Raw genomic sequence first — 15,771 nt, 5'->3', positions numbered from 1 at the left:
AGTCCTGAGTACATCATAAGAAATCTTTTTATACTTGAAGGAAGTTACATATGCTTTAGAAAAAAAAAAGGTGTGATGGTACACATCAAGGTCCTACTGCTAAAGGTCAGAGGCAGAAGGATCATGAACCCAAGTTCAGCCCAAGCTATACAGTAAGAAAGGAAAAAAAGAAAAGAAATCTCAGAGTGAAATAAAATGAGGGCAACTGAGAAAAGTTCCTCTCCACAGACACAGCAACTTGAATAGCTTTCTAGACACCAAACTACCATCTTGAAAGATAAGAAGTCAGGTTAGAGACCATAGTCCCTAATATTAATATAATAAAAAAGAAAGACACACTGCAGAGGACAGGAAAGAGTTGCCAGTTGCCAGGGTTACCTCCCCAACTCCATACAGGACAACTTTGAGAGAGCTTCTTCCTGTTTGGAGAAAGGAAAGGGAATCTAGTATAGGTCATAGATTTTCAGGCTAACACCAGGCCTGCCATGGTAAAATCTGATGCTGGGCAGACCCCTATGACCCATATTGCCAGACTGAAACCTGTCGACTGTTACACTGGAACTGTAATGGCTAGGTGGCTAGATACTGCTTGTGGCACCTCTCTCCACTATCTCCAGTAAGTAGGGAGAGAACAAGGCTCCATGCACTAGAAATAGCTGAATATAAGCCATCACAAGACTCTCCTTGGAGTTCAATGCTGGGCCTACTGTGGTGATACTTGGCATTAGTCAAAAAACAAAGGCCCTAAGGCAGAGATCAGAGACAGTATTAATAGACCTGCTCAGGCATTGAGGTTATGAAGAAAATTACTGCATTGCAGTGTGATAGACTTGAATTTTGGCTTGCATCACTGCTGCCCTGAGACAAGGCTGTGCCATTCCCAGGTGCACAGTTCCCTTTGGCTATGAGAGTCATGCCAGATACGGCGGACAAGTGACTGCATCTGTCATCTGTCCCCAAGCTTCAAGCAGCCCAACTGTATACAGGTCAGTAGACAGTTCTGTAGACCTGGCCTAGCACCAGGCAGACCTACACCTGGGAGTTTCAGCTTGCATCATTACCAGCTGGGGCAAGGACCTGGATGCACATCTGAGAATGTGCAAGTCTTTATGGCCTTAGGATTCAAAATGTGATCCATCTTAGCATAAGATTTGGTAAGCAAGGGATTGCCTTCATCAATATAACCTAGGTAAAATAACATGGAACATAAATCCATTTACAGGAGAAAGGGCAAAATATTAGGCACAAGACTTAATCTTGGAACTCAGGGCTAAGCCAGGAAAAATTAACACTGAGCAGATTTGAATGGTTTCCATCAACTAGTTCAGTGAGGAAAGATGGAGCCTTTGTAACAGTCCTAGAATAAAGGTCACATAAATGCATGTGACCCCAGTCTCCTTTGACTTCTAGCCTTGGGAGCATCACCTGTGATTGGTCGCAGCAACTTGGAAACAAAGTTCATCTAAGCAGTTCATATCCCCTAAGGTACGGGCTTTGGTCCTATCCCAGTGCTACAGTGGACTTCTTGGGCTGTTGGCTAACATTGTGACACAATATTGCAGTATTGGTGACTACAGTTAGAGCATATGAGCCTGGGGTCATTCCCACCATAGTGATTCTTCTAAATATGACAAAGAATCCCACAGAAGCTGCCCATGGGCCAGTGATTATGGAGAAGCCATCTGGAGCTATTCCATCCCTAGGAAAGGGTAAGGGAGGGAATCGTCCTTTTGAGGTGCTCCTCCAGTTCTGCTGAGCAACACAGGGGTTGAAGATTTGAAATAAACCTTGACTTGAATTGCCTTCTAGTACTAAAAAAATGACAACCCGAAACAGTAGACTCATGGCAGACCTGCATTTAATTCACTACCCAGTGTTGAAATTGTAAAAATGAATATAGACTCACAGAAGAGCACTTTGTTTTAAGACATCCTGAAAAGACAGGCACATAGGACTAGACTACAAACACTAGAATAGAATAAATACCTAAGTTTTCACTACCCAGGTGATATCACATATGAATCATCAAGACCTTTTGAGAAACCAGGTCTTTACCTAATACTCAAAACCAGATGCCAGAACATGGCCAATATTTGTGAATTCTGAGATAGAGAATTTGAAAGAGCTATTTTGAGGAAACCCATGAGCTTCAAGAAAGTAAAGAGAAATATCTCAATAGTCCCACAAAGCAATTTCAGAAAAGAATGGAAACAATTTTGAAAAAAGTAAACAGAAACCCTTAGGCTGAAAAATGTACTAAGCGGGAATTCAAATGTGATAGCAGATATCAATAGCAAGAGAGATCCAAGGGAAGAAAAGAGTAGTAACTCAAGACTACCTGAAAATATGTAGTAAGAGGAGACAGGAAGATGAATTTAGAAAAGCAGGAACTTTGGGACTGCATTGAAGAACAAATTTATGACTTAGTTGGGTTCAAAGGAATGTGGGAATGGTAAAAAAAATATAGAAAGGGAAGTGTTCTGGTTTGTTTCTTCATTGCTGTGACAAAATACTCTGACCACTACCAACTTGGGGAGGAAAGGATTTATTTAGCTTACATATCCCAGGTCACAGTTCATCCGGGAGCCCAAGGTAGGAACTCAGGGCAGGAATCTGGAGGCAGGAGCTGGAGCACAGGCCATGGAGGAACGCTGCTTACTGGCTTGCTCCCTTGGCCCCTGCTCAGCCTGCTTTGTTATGCAACACAGGCCCTCCTGCCCAGGGGTGGCACCACCCACAGTGGGCCCTCCCACATCACTCATCAAGAAGATGACCCTGAGACATGACCACAGGCCAGCCCTATAGAGGCAATTCCCTGATTGAGGCTCCCTCAACCCAGGTGTGTCAAGTTGACACTAAAGCTATCCAGCGCAGGAAGAAAACTTTTTTCATTGATAATAACAAAAAACTTTTCAAATCTAGAAAATGGTATAAATATCCAGTTACAGAAAGCCCAGCATCACCCATAATATCTAAGTCAACTAAGTATATATTCAAACGTGTTACGGTCTCTAAGAGGGGAAAGAATTGAAATATCTTAAGGCAACAAGACAGAGTAATAAATAGCAATGAAATTGCTCCTATTTTTCTGACAACAAACTTCCCAACAAACACTTCACAGAGCAGGCAAGAGTAACAGAGGATCTTTTTTAGGACTGAAGAAATATATTTGCCAAGTAAGTACTGCTGGCGAAGCTATCCTTTTAAAAGGAAAGAAAAAGCAATTCCAAACAAAAGCTCAGAGCTTTCACCAAACTCATTGTACTAGAAATGTTAAAGGAAACCCCTCAAGCTGCAAGAGAGAGAGACTAATGGCTAACAAGAAGCATGAGAAAGTATGAAATTCACTGAAAAAGCTATTAGGCAGGCAGATTCAGAATATTCTAATATTGTAAGCTTGGTCGCAAAACATTCTTATCTTTAGTCTAAAGACTTAAAGCATTTAAGGCAACAATAACTTTTTATTTATTATTTTTATTTTATGTGTATGAGTGTATTGCCTGCATGTATGTGAGTGCACCCATGTCGTGCAATGCTGCAGAGGTCAGAGGAGGGCTTCGGATTCCCCTGGAACTAGAGTAAGAACAGTTCGTAGCTGCCATGTGGGTACTGAGAATTGAACCCAAGCCCTCTGCAAGAGCAGTCAGTGCTCTTAACTGCTGAGCCATCTCTCCAGCCCCAACAATAACTTTCTTAATATGTTAAGGGACAGCAATATAAAAAGATAAAATGGGACTTAAAAATTAAAACTGTGTGGAGAAACAAAGGACAAGGGTAAGGTTTTACATTAGTATATTTTCTTTGATTCTTTTTTTGTTTCTCTTAATGTCTTTCAAATGAAATTGAGTTGTTATTTCAAAATAACTTGTTAAAAACATGAGACTTTTTTTTATAAAGCTTGTGTTAATCAAGAGGCAAAGGCAAAAAATATTAGACAAAAAACTTTTGTTACTAAACAAGTAACAAAAACATGCTGTTACACTATAGTAAACCATTTCATCATAAAGGAAGGCAGTAAGAGAGAGAAGAAAAAGTAAATAAACTACAAATACCTAGCAAACAAGTTTAAAAAATGTAGTACCACCATACCCATCAGTAATTACCTTAAATGTAAATGGATTAAATTCTCCAATTAAAAGACCTAAAGACTAAATACATAATATTGATATAAATAATAATAACAAACCAACTAATGTTGGTTATAAGAAATCCATTTCACTTTTAAAGACATATAAACTGAATTTGGAAGAGTTGAATAAAATATTCATGCAAATGGAATCAAGGCAAAGTTCAAAGAGAAAAACCTAGTCAAAAAACAGTATGAAGAAACAAATCACTATAAAATGAAAGGGATCAATTTGGCAGAAAGTAACTATGTATCCATATGTATCCAATTTAAGATAAGTATTAATAAAATTAAAAGGAGAAATGTACTCTAGTACACTAATAGTAAGAGGATTTAGGTGGGGTTTGGGTTTTTTTTTTTTTTGAGACACGCTCTCTCTATAGCCACAGCTGGTCTGGAAGTCACTATGTAGACAAGCTGGTCTCAATCTAAAGGTTAACCTACTTACTTAAGCTTTAGGGACTCAGATTTTGTGAGCAGCCCTCATCTAAGATAGACCTTCCTGTGGCACAACAAAAACAGCAATGGAGAAATAATTTGATATCTAAAACTTCAGGTCTGTAACAGCGTGCATTATTTTTATTATTTCTTGATAAATATTTATTTTTCTCCAAGCCTGACTCCTTATAAAGTTGGACTAGATAGAAGAGGGGTGTTTTGATAGCAGTTCATTGTACATCTGAATGTCTGCACAGACCCACGTGTTAAAAACTTGGTGCCCTTCTTTGACATTATCAGTTGGTGGTGAAGGCCTAGAAGGAGTAAGCTAAGTCATTATAGAGGTGCATTCAATGCGTTATCTAAACCAAATCTCTCCTTTATCTCCTTGCTTCTTGACTGCCTTGAAATAAGCAGCTTGCTCTACCACATGCTCCTGGTCAGGATGTTCTTCTTGACAACAGGCCCAAAAGCACAGGTCCAGATGATCATGTGCTGAAATCTCTGGACTATAATACAAGAAAAACATCTTTAGCATCTCAAATATTTAACAGTAATATAAAGCTAACACAGCAATTTAACAAAAATATTTGTTTTTCTTACAATGCCTAGAAGATGTAACTACTCCCTTCCTGTGGAGCTAACCTAAATTCTGAAGTTTTGAGACATTGTAATAATCTCAGGATTATCTCAGTATGGATGTCTTCATGTATACCTAAGAACTGGAAAGTCATTGTGCTGGATAGCTCTAGTGCCAATTTGACACACCTGGGTTGAGGGAGCCTCAATTGGAGAATTACCTCCACTGGACTGGTCTGTGGCCATGTCTGTGGGGGAATCTTCTTGATTGTTGAGTGATGTGGGAGGTTCCAGCCTACTGTGGGTGGTGCCACCCCAGGGCAGGTGGTCCTGCATTGTATAAGAAAGTGGGCTGAACAGGAACCAGGGAAGCAAACCAGTAAGCAGCATCCCACCATGGCCTGTCCTCCAGCTCCTGACTCCAGGTTCCTGCCTTGAGTTCCTACCTTGGGCTTCCTGATGAACTCTGACCCAGGAGATGTTAAAACAAAATAAACCCTTTCCTCCCCAAGTTGGTATTGGTCAGAGTGTTTTGTCATAGCAATGGAGAAACAAACTAGAACAGTCATTCTACTTACTGTCTCTCTCTTCATACAAAAACAAGCACTGAACAAATTGGAAATCAGTAAACATATTTTATTTCAAAAGAGATGAGATGGCACAGAGCCATGCCAAGTACATAGTACTGTTGAAATCCCATTGGAAACCTGAGTTAAGAATGAAGAATGATTTTTCATTAAAGTCAGTTTCTTTTCTTGGGGAACAGCTTCCAAATCCACTGTTTTCTATGCTCTTAGCCCCACCCACCTACCTTAAGATAGTTTCTCCTTTGTTGAAGGACTACTCCAAATTCAAGTTTAAATCTTAGATTGCTTTAGTTTAGGTAAGTGACACTTTTGATCATGGTATCTTCTCAAAGACTTCTTGTACATGGGATTCCAGTCCCATCACGTGCCTCAATAGCCTGCAGAATGCTATCATTCTTCATAAGGCAAGTCTTAATTGTAGGTCTGTTATTTAGGGGATATAGTCCCATGTGTTGTTTTTCTAAATATGGGTGATGAAATTCCATTTGTCTTTCATATTCCTCTTTTATATACTGTAGCTAAAATACTGAATTACAACATTTAACCTCAATCACAGCCTTAGCTAAAAATATAATGGCATGGCAAAGCAAGGAAAAATGAGTATGAATAGATACATGTTGAAGCAGAATGGGAGGGTGTGTGTCTTCCTTAGGTCTCATCTGGGCAACTGGGTATCTTTTCCTACATGAAATTTATTCAGTCCTTACCTGAGCCAGCACTTTAGCTAGGGAATGATCTGCAGCTCTTCACTGAATCAAGGGGCCACATGGTTAGTCCTTGAGTGCTGAATTGTTAAAGGTCTTGTTTCATTCATTTTATCTATTTTATAAACTTTTACCATTGTATATGCCAGCATTATTAGGTACTCCATGAATTCTGGAAAGTAGGCATAATAATGACTATATTATTCTTTGAAAAAATTATTAACAGATGTCAACTTTATATGGATGACATTATGTTTGAAACACTTTTTATGATATGGATCTGTGCTTAGGCATATCTATTTTTAAAATTGAGTTGATAGTAGAAATACAATGATAGAAAGCATTTTTTTTCTGGGAGAGAACGCAAACACAGCCCTCCATTGCCACAAATTGTGCAGTCGAGTGTCCTGCATTTGAGGAAATCTCAGTGGGCAGCACACCCCAAGTCAATGGATAAGCCTCACCCTGGGATAGAAAGCATTTTAAAATGATTCTAGAAGTAAGTCATAAAGTCAAAGATGGGGGAGGGGAAATCCCATAGTGTTGCAAATGCAGTTAGTTCTCAGTTCATCAGTCCAAGTTATTATGAAAGTCATGACCCTTCTACTAGTCTGTCTTTCCACCACAGGAGTACCTCTATAGACATAAAATCTAGTCTCTGCTGCCTGTGCATGCTCCTGATTCAGCATTGTGTCTCAGCCTTCTTGATCCACTTATCTTGTAACATATTCTTCATTTATTCAGTAAATGTTAACATCTTTTTACAGAAGTAATCTACCATGAATACAAATTTAAATCACCATAGAATGAATGTTTTAAAGAAACTGACTAAAATGAATGCATGCATTTCTTTTCTTTAGTAAATCAACTTCATACAAAGTAGAGTAATTTTCTAGTTTATAAATTAAAAAAGAAACATCAGAAAACCTTCATAGTAATATAGCTGGGTTAGTGGTCACCTGTGTTATACTGGACTGAGATCTTGGCTTCCATGTTGACTGTGTGACTTATAGAAAGTTGCTTAACTTTTATGGTTCACTTTTATTTTTTAAAGAAAATGGAGAAATAATTGTATCTACTTCACAGAGTTTCAAACAATGAGTACACAAAATAGCTCACCCAATGAAAAAGACCTTAAAAAAGCCACAGCATAAAGTAAACTTTGACAGATAACAGCTGTTTTTAGGTGTGTTGACCAAAGTCACAAACATATATCTCTTCAGAGGTTGCATAGGTTGCTGAATGCTTATTTGTGTATAACTGCACAAGTATCCTCTCTGGGAAGAAAATGGAGCATATATAAAAAGAGTGATTTGAAAGTTATTGTTAAACCAGTGTATGGTGAGATATTTAAGAAGTGGGATAAAGGATCCTGAAAAATGATTTTGAATGCACATGGCTTAGCTTCATACAAAGCCTTCTGTTCTTGTTCCTAATCCTTGCCCATCTCTTTCAGAGTAGGATGGAGCTGGTCTGCTAAGAGTTCCATGGTCGCAAGGGCATGTGAGTAGCAAATGACCTAGCGAGACTTCCTGTGTATCATGCACAGTCCCTTGGGCAGGAATGAGCTCTATTTTCTGAATCTTGAGTATTGTGTAGATGTGGAGTAGTTAATGTGCAATTCGTCTGTTGTTTAAACTACACAGATGAAGGGATAAAGGTATATAAAGGTTAAGGATTGGGCCAAGGTTTAATGTTGACTCAGTTTATTGCACTATTAAATTTTATCAGAGAGATTACAAAATAAATTTTCCTATTATCTGTTTGCAGTAAAAGGACAGCTTAGAATTATTACTTTCTAAAGTGTTTCATTTTCTTCCTGGAGAATAGCCTTAATTGTTGCTTTGATATCATGTAATCCACATTCTTAAATCTTCTCCAGATTAAAATAAACTTAATTTACAGGTCTTTTTACATTTTTAATGAAAACAGTTTTCTAGCAGTTCCCCTCCTTTGATCTCTGTAACCATACAGCATCCGTCTTTATGACCTTTGCCTTGCTTTGCTGTGGCTTGTGAAATTCCAAAATGACAAGTCCCAGTCACCCAAGAGCATTGCTCTGAGGCCAGAGGCCCACTTTGCATTCCCTTTTGTTCAGGTCAGAGGCATTTATTTCAAGATCCCTTCAGGGAACAGTTTCTTTCTGTTCTGAATTTGTTTACTTAATTCCTGTCCTACAAGCCCCTGGTTTATATGACTTTGGTTTCCCATCTCTTTCTAGAGGCTGAGGGCAGCAGAGAACCAGATCATGAGCATCTGGCCACGTCAAACAACTTTTCCTCAGGTTCCAACTGTGAGGATGTTCTGTCTTTGGAAGTTAAACCAAAATAAAATACTACTTTCCCACTACTGTTGATTAGTTCCTATTTAATTAAATGGTGTTACATCAAACCCATTTCTATTATTGTAAATACCTTCATCATGACAGAGATAAGGGAGCAAACAAAGAAGTATGAAGTAAAAGGAGACAGATGAATGTTTTTGAAAAGGAAAAATTTAGAGAAGGAAAAAGAGGTAGCGAGAAGATGAAGTATTCTTAATACTTCCCTACAAAATATCTTAATAAATGAGTATCTCAGTAAGGCTACCAACACCTGTCCCAAAACAGAGTGGAAACTGTTGAAAACTCAGAATTGTTTTTAAATTAATATCAATAATTTATATCAAAAAGCCAATATAGGGTAGAAAACAAATTCCAGAGTGATAATAATTAAGAGCATTTCCAGTTAATAATGGAATAATAAGAACAGAACACATTTCGTTGGCATATAGCATAGTCATATTTTCTGTGAAAAAAATATGAGAGAAGCCGGACATGATAGTGCACAATTCTAATTCCAGTGTTCAGGAGTCTGAGGAAGGAGGATCACAACTTTGAGACAAAATTCAGGATATTTCCCCAGTATTGAAATATTTCCCCACAAATGCTTGATCCCAACTGGCAGATATCACTTTTATCAAGGTATCAATCGGCATTCACCAGTAACAAGACTTGAGCTATGTTCTAATAAGATGCGATGTGAATATCACAGAGGTCCTTCTGTGGTATCTTACAAAAATGTGTCAGTTGAACATAAATGTGAGGAAATATCAGACTAATCCAATATAAAGAACAATATGCAAAATTACTTACGAATATTAATCGAAAAGTGAAGGTGGAGATAATGCCACAGATTTGAATGATGAGGAGGTAGCCTGATATCTAAGTGCAATGTGTGAACTGGGAGTGAATCTTGGACCAGAAAGGACATTAGTGTAACCAATAGTAAAATATGGATGAGGTGTGTCTATTAGTTACAGTATCTTATCCACTCTAAGTACTAACATTTTTAAGATATTATCTGAGCCACTAGGCTACATGGAAAATACTTGCCATATTTTTGAATCTATATGAATCTATGAAATTATTTCAAAGTAAAAATAAATTTAAAATTAGAATAAAATGTGAGAGCCTCCATGGACACACATGATCTCTATGAGAAATTCAAAGGCTTAAAGATGAATTCAGGCTCGCCAAATAACACTTTGAGAAAAAGTCCATTTCTTATTTTATTGCTTACAAAACAAATAGATGTGCAGTCAGCAAGGAATGAATGTTTTCAATATGTATTAAAGGAAAGATTGTAGAGTTTATGAAGTTAAGTGTTTGTAGAATAGTAATAGTCTCTTCTGATACCTAGTAAGACTTCTATGTTTAGTTTGAGGTTATTTTGCTTTCTACATTTAACAAATTAGATGATTAGAATTTTATTTGCATCTGAAAGTAAAACAAAATATTGAATTCCTTATAATTAACAGCAAACTGACATATAAGGTTCCTTATCTATCCCTTTACTATAATCTCTTCCTAAAGTAGAAAATGAGAGAGAGAAAGAGAGAAAGAGAGAGAGACATGCATATACACAAACACACAGCAGTATGGCATTCAGCTGGATAGAAAGTTGTAACATAAACATTTTTATCTATGCCAGTAAAATGAATAATATCAAACTATTTTTAATGGGCAAAATATTGTGCATACTTTTAAAAGTTCATTAGTATTGCAGAACAGAAAATTTAACTTGAAAAGATTTAACAAGTTAAGACCCTAATAGTATACTTAGTCTGTTTCTAGGAAAAATCTCAAGGATATTTAATTTTTCTTTCTATTAAATATGATTTTATAATTTTATTTTTGTGCTTAGTTGTTCCTGTTTAGATCTACTTCTCATGCTTTAAAATTTTTTATTATGGTAATTATGTATTTAAATTAAATGTAGTTTAATTGAGAATCTTCTAATATAGAGTGTAATGCTTAAATCAGGGCAAACGTTACCATCTGTCCAAACAGCTAGCATTTCTCTATGGAGCAAACATCCAATATCCTTTATCCAGCCTTTTGAAGCCTACAGTACATTATTGTTACTTCTTCCATTTCACAGTGTATACCACACCAGAAATTCTTGCTGCTACCTAACTGTGCACTAGCACTCTTTGGTCAACGCTTTCCCATCTCTTCCCTACCACTCTCCCAGGCTCTGGTTAGTGCCTATGACTTCAGTTTTGTTAGATTGACCCGATGAGTAGATCAAATAGTACTTGCTTCTGGTGGTAGTCCTTAAACCTACATTTGTCTGTGGGTTTCTACAGTGCTGATTGATAAGGACATTCAGATTTTACAAAACTAAGTAAAGTAACCTTAAAATGTGTGGTATCTGGAACTGCAGATTTAGATGACCACTCATTTTAAACATACCTTCTTCATGAAGTGACATGTCTATCTCCTCCCTTGTATCTAAAGATAGGTAGGACCAAGGTCAAGGCTGAATCCTTGAAAGCCTAGCTATCACTTCTTTTCTCACATAAAGCTCCTTTGTTAAGTACCATCACACAGGAGACCAATGACTCTTATGAATACATGGAGGGAACTTGGGGACTCCATGAGAATACATGAAGAAGCAGGATGGACCAACCCAAATGCCCACCGAAATGTGAATCATGCCAATGTGCCCTTTGGACCCTGCACTCTTGCCAAACTGTCAGTTGAATGTTATTAAGTGACTCAGTAGACCTCTGGAGGAGAAGAATTCCTCAGCTGACTCCAGTCAAACCTTTGAAACAAAGAGGATAATAGCTTTGGTCAGTAATTTGGGGCAGCTTAGTACATAGAAATAAAAAAATTCACCATACTAGGGAAGCTAAACGTGGTAGTACGTGGCTGTAATTCCAATACTCAGGAGGCTGAGAGGAAGGTCCTGAGTTCAAGTCGCAGGCTGAGTGATAAGGACCCTATATCAAAAAAAGGGAAAAATCTACTCATTTTTCCCCTGAGCAAAAAGCACATGCTATATCAGTAACTATTATTTGAAAAATTTAACAGTTAAAGGCAAAATTAATGCAGTCGTTAGACTAAGATAAAAGTCAGGACAGTATTTTATTTTAAGAAATTTTAACAAGACAAATATAAAATTGGTGAGGCCTTGAGATTTTTAATATTCAGTTTCATAAATGAGAATCCTACATCTCTTAATTTCTTATATTTTATTTATTAGCTTTATTTTACGTGTATGAGTCTATTGCCTGCATGTATGTAAGTGCACCCATGTCATACAATGTCCGTGGAGGTCAGAAGAGGGTGTTGAATCCCCTAGGACTGGAACAGACAGTTGTTAGCTGCCACATGGGTGTTGTGAATCAAACCTGGGACTTCTGCAATAGTAGCTAGTGTTCTTAACCACTGAGCCATCCAGCCCCAGCATCTCTGTATCTTTCCTATTAACCAAGATATGTTATATTCCACATCACGTTATGCACTTGCCATTATTGGCCATTTATTTTATTCAAGTGTGTATGTATTTTCTTTTTTTAATGTTCAAATTCACATTCTATTAAAATTCACATAATAGCATAAAACACAATGGTATATCCAACCTAACCCTAGAAATAAAAGCTACAAATGCAGGTCGAATATCAAACATTTCATTCCCCCATAGAATCATAGTTCTTCCTTGGAATTTGCTGCTTGTTAACACTCTAAGGACCACTCACTGTCCCTGCATCATTCTAATTCAGAATCAACTTGCCAGTGTTACTGTTTCAATATTCATAATATGAATGCTGTGCTTTATGTCTCCTGCAACCTTTCATAACACCCTCTGTTGAGATTTATCCATAGGTAGCTGTAGATGCAGCTTAGTTTTTCACTACTCTGATAGATACATCCTAATGTATATTTATATTCCATCCCCAGTGAGTATCTAAGACTGTTTGTAGACTTGTCACTACTGCAAGAATCAAAGCCTAATTGCACTCTTACACATTTATGGTAGTTAAATCTTGTCAGTTCTCCAGTTCTAAAATTTATTCATTTATTTTAGTTTATTTTTTTTTTTTGAGGTCTTAGAAGAGAACATGGGAGGTGGCAGGGATGTGTAGGGAAGGTGATTTGGGGATGTCTAACTTCTAATCCAGAATTTAGAAGAAACGGAGAATCCAGTTCATGACAAAAACCAGGAAATTTGATACCTGGAGTCAAAATTTTAAACCTGGATCTACACATTGCATTCAAAGTATCATTTAGCCTCATCTTGGTCTCTAATCCGTCAGCTTCTAAGAATGAGGATAAAGGAAGAGTGGCAGGCAGTGAATTACCCTAATGCTTCTGAATTACTCATTCAGAAAATTGTGCCTTGTGATTCCTCAATTATATGGAATCAATTCAATTTTCCCATGTTTTTATGGAATGGTCCCTTTCCTTCTTGTTAGTGAAAAACTGAATGATTACTCAATTTAAATGAAAATTTTTAATTTTGAAGACAGATATTTCTCTTTTTTTCCTCAGCATCATCTGTCTGGAAATGGAGACCTTTGCAATGCATGGAATGTGGACAGAAACAACATAATCTAAGTACTCACGTAGTTTAGTCTCGAAGATCCTGTGAGTCCTGTCCTTGTGCTGACTTCATGCTTCTACACAGACATAGAAAATATCACTGCTTCTTGTCTGCTCATCCTGGGTTACACTGTGTCTCTAGCATTTGTTCTTTGTGCCAGCCTGGCCTGAAGGGGAGATGCTATACACTATATACACTATGCAAGTGAAGTCTGGAAGATGAAGAGATGGAGGCACAGGGGACAGTTGTTAATGGTCTCTTGAGATTCCCCCCCCCATTTGCTAGATATGAACAGACTAATTGTCAACAACATAGAATTATTTGACACCAAAATATGCTAGAAGAAAATATACTCTCAGAGACCTCTCTCTGATTCCCTGGGCCAGAATGACCCATCACAGGCCTCTCTCCTACCTCCAGGCCTGTCTCAGGGTAAGACCCTTGCACTCTCCATGCCGTGACTCTCTCAGCCTCATTCACCCTCCCATCTCTCCTGCCATTCGCTCCTCCTAGTTTGGTCCCTGTCCCATTCCTTGTCTTGGGGCCCCAGACACCTGGGGAACCAATGCTGCTTCTTGATCCTATTCATCCAGACCAATGTAGTACCTTCTCTGGGCCCCAGGAGCACTGCTTCTGGGCCTGGCCCCGCCTTCACCTCCCTCTGCTTCCCTGGGCCTGCAGGACCCATCACAGGCTTCTCTCCTACCCACAGGCCTGTCTCCTGGGTAAGTCCATTGCTCCCTCCATTCCTTGACTCCCTCAGCCTCATTCACTCTCCCATCTCACCTGCCATTCGCTCCTCCTAGTTTGGTCCCTGCCCCAGTCCTTGTCTTGGGGCCCCAGACACCTGGGAAACCAACACTACTTCTTGATCCTTTTCATCCAGACCAAGATAGTGCCTTCTCTGGGCCCCAGGGGCACTGCTTCTGGGCCTGGCCCCACCCTCAACTCCCTCTGCTTCCCTGGGGCTGCATCATTCACCAATCCCTTTCTGGGACTTGGGTGTTGAGCTTTGCTCTTCCTGATCCTTTGCATCCAGACCAACCCAGCTCCTCAGTGCAGTCCCCAGGAGTCCTTGGGGCCCCTTCCAGCCCCATCTGCCTTTGCATCTCTGGCTGGCATGGCCACCAGCTGCCCTAGACCAGCATCTTTCCTGGGCTAGGCTCCCAGGCCAGTCCAACCCCCAAATTCCTGAGGCAAAAATCATTCCTGGAGGGATCCAGACCTTAGGAGAAATCCTGAAAATATCTGACCCTCACCTGAACTGGGCCTCTGTGGGAACTCCTGAAGACAAAAGCAATCCAGCCACTCCAATATAAAACCAAAAGAGAGAACCAGAAACTTAGAAGAACTGGCCTTTCATGCCCAAAAATTAAACCACAAAGACACATAAAGTTCACAAAAAGAAGCAGATATAAATGTGAAGGCCTGAGTCTCACACAAGAATCAGAAGCAACAAAAGAAATTCTCAAGTCGAAATCACAGAGAAAAGAAATAACATGAGAAACAAAAATAACATATCCCCATCAAATATCAATAGTCCTCTAGAGGAGTACAATGAGAACCCCCTAGAGACAATGCAGGACATGGAACTCAAAAGAACAATTATAAACATGATAAAAGAATTCAGTGAATTTAAAGAACACACAAAGAAATCAAAGAACTTAAGGAAGATAGGGATAAACTTCTGAATGAATTCAGAAAAGAGTTAGAAATATTGAAGAATACTCAGGCTGAAATGAAGAAGGAAGTGAAACACTAGGTAAGCCAATTAGAAATGACAGGAGAAAGTCACCAACAGAATGAATGAAATGGAAAACAGAGTATCAAGACTGGTAGATAAAGTGGACGAACTAGACCACTCAAGCAAAGATTATGAAAAATTTAAGAAATCACAAGAATGGAATATGCAGGAATTGTGTGACACCATAAAAAGACCAAACTTACAAATCATAGGCATACAGGAAGGAGAAGAATCCCAAGATAATGGCATGGACCAGATCTTCAACAGAATCGTGGAAGAAAATTTCCCAAAATTAAAGAAAGACATGCCCATACAATTCCAAGAAGTACACAGAACACCAAAAGAGAGGACAGAAAAGAAATTCTCCACAGCACATCATAGTAAAAATACCACATGTACAAAACAAAGAGACAATTCTGAAAGCTGCAAAAGAGAAACAACAAGTTACATATAAAGGAAAACCCATTAGGATTACAGCTGACTTTTCAGTGCAAACTATGAAAGCCAGAAGAGCTGGACCAAAGTATTTCCAGTTTTAAATGACCACAGAGGCCAACCCAGATTACTATACCCAGACAAAATGTCTATTATAGAAGAAGGGGGAAGAAAAATCTTCCATGACATAAATAGGCTGAAAGAACTCATGTCCACAAAACCAGCCCTTCAGAGAGTTCTGGAAGCAATACAAAGAGCTGAAGAAAGGAATGACTATATCCAAAGA

At 38.5% G+C, this 15,771-nt stretch overlaps 1 pseudogene; it reads right to left on the bottom strand.

Annotated features, from left to right (window-relative positions):
• Positions 1-6,787: 6,787 nt before the first annotated feature.
• Positions 6,788-6,941, bottom strand: LOC115067825 (annotated as a pseudogene).
• Positions 6,942-15,771: the final 8,830 nt, after the last annotated feature.

The sequence above is a fragment of the Nannospalax galili genome, unplaced genomic scaffold (genome assembly GCF_000622305.1).
Source record: "Nannospalax galili isolate Female #2095 unplaced genomic scaffold, S.galili_v1.0 scaffold305, whole genome shotgun sequence".
Lineage (NCBI taxonomy): Eukaryota > Metazoa > Chordata > Mammalia > Rodentia > Spalacidae > Nannospalax > Nannospalax galili.
Note: the sequence above shows the minus strand (reverse complement) of the source record. Positions and strands in the feature narration are given on the sequence as shown.